This window comes from Sinocyclocheilus anshuiensis, unplaced genomic scaffold (assembly GCF_001515605.1).
Source record: "Sinocyclocheilus anshuiensis isolate Anshui unplaced genomic scaffold, SAMN03320099.WGS_v1.1 scaffold110, whole genome shotgun sequence".
Taxonomy (NCBI): domain Eukaryota; kingdom Metazoa; phylum Chordata; class Actinopteri; order Cypriniformes; family Cyprinidae; genus Sinocyclocheilus; species Sinocyclocheilus anshuiensis.
Genome location: NW_015544155.1, coordinates 20,784 through 22,532, shown reverse-complemented (window position 1 = coordinate 22,532; position 1,749 = coordinate 20,784). Strand labels below are relative to the sequence as shown.

General features: G+C 41.2%; 1 protein-coding gene across 1 annotated transcript in view; it reads right to left on the bottom strand.

Moving 5' to 3' along the window:
- The window catches only part of sema5a (sema domain, seven thrombospondin repeats (type 1 and type 1-like), transmembrane domain (TM) and short cytoplasmic domain, (semaphorin) 5A), a 79,538-nt gene that overhangs the window by 58,212 nt on the left and 19,577 nt on the right, over window positions 1–1,749 (bottom strand). The gene's annotated exons all lie outside the window — the stretch shown is intronic.

Here is a 1,749-nt window from a genome sequence, read left to right as displayed (position 1 = left end):
TCTTTAAACAACTCGAGTTGCACATTCAAACATTCAATACGCTGGCATGCCACAATAGTATACAGTAACACAACAAACTCTGTTTCTCTGTATCTAATCTATTCTTCCGGATACAAATAGAAAAGATTCACAATAATGTCTTGGTGTTATGAATTTTTTTAAGCCAAATCTTCCCGCCTGCATTCTCCACCAATATATAAGGAAATTAATTCTTTTATTTGAGCTCAGGTTTTCAGAGGGGGGGGAATCGAATCTTAAGATTCAAAATCAACCTGATTGAACTGATTCCAAAATTGATAGTTTACACTTTATCAACGGTCGTCAATTTGAATATTTGTACTATCCCTGGCCACAGGTTAATACATGCTTGTGATCATTTATAAGCTACGAGCTAGGTAGCTGGATCTGGGCAGAGTTTTAACTTTAAAATACACGACACAAGACAATACTTCTTTATAAATGAAACAAAAGTTTATTGGCTATTCTAGATTACATTAAACTAAACTAATGAAAGCACACACACACACACACACACACATATGGTTGAAAGGATGAGGATTTTAATGGAGTTCTGAGGAAGTTCCCAAAGTTCTAATACTCGTTTTCTACGAGTTCTTTAAATTCAACCTGAGAAAACTCATAAAAGCCGAGACTTGGCTTATGTTTACTGCTTAAACTCAATTCAGCACCCGTTCAGCAGATAGATGAAAAGATTTAGTTTGGTACTTGCGTTCGAGCTGACAGCTGAGCGGAGTTTTTCCAGTTGCTGGCTTTTCAGGGAATCCCAGCGCCTTTGATTGATTGCTGATCTGTCCTTGGGATGACGTCGTTTCTGGGGATGCCCTCCTAGAGAATGGAGGTTGCCTTGTGACTCCTGCCTCTTTGCCCATTTTCGATTATCCGGGAGTGACGCGCAGCTGCTAAGATCGCGACGGCTGGCTCCGCCTACTTTAAGCTTCAAAACGCTCGTCGGAAGTCTACGGGTTACGTCACGGACACTGAGGCTTTGGCAGTTCTTCTGAAAGAGTCTGAGTTTGTAAGACTTTAGGCTTTTGAAGATCTCTGGCAGTCACGAAGTTTCAACTAAATGTTTGAGTTCTGGAGTCTCGCTCGCGTGATGTTACAGCATGTGAGCGCTTTGTAGCGCGGTCACCAAGGCGAAAAGCCAAAGATCTAGAGACAGCAAGCGAGCGAGCATCTGTTCAGGCATTGGGTTTTAAGCGAGCCGATTTGGCCCATCCCAGATGCGATTGTCCCAATCGGACGCTGTTTCAGGGCTTAGCCACGCCCTGTGTGGTTCCCTACTCATGCATATTGAGTCACATGACACCGGGGAGAGAAAATGGCTAATTGGGCCCAATTTGGACATTTTCACTTAGGGGTGTACTCACTTTTGTGGCCAGCGGTTTAGACATTAATGGCTGTGTGTTGAGTTATTTTGAGGGGACAGCAAATTTACACTGTTATACAAGCTGTACACTCACTACTTTACATTGTAGCAAAGTGTCATTTCTTCAGTGTTGTCACATGAAAAGATATAATAAAATATTTACAAACATGTGAGGGGTGTACTCACTTCTGTGAGATACTGTATATGTGTGTGTACTTACATTACTGTTCAAAAGATTAAGGTTGTTAAAATTTTGTTTTCGAAATAGGCTCACCAAGGCTGCATTTATTCAGTCTTCAGTGTCACATGATCTTTCAGAAATCATTCTAATATGCTGATTCGCTGCTCAAGAAACATTT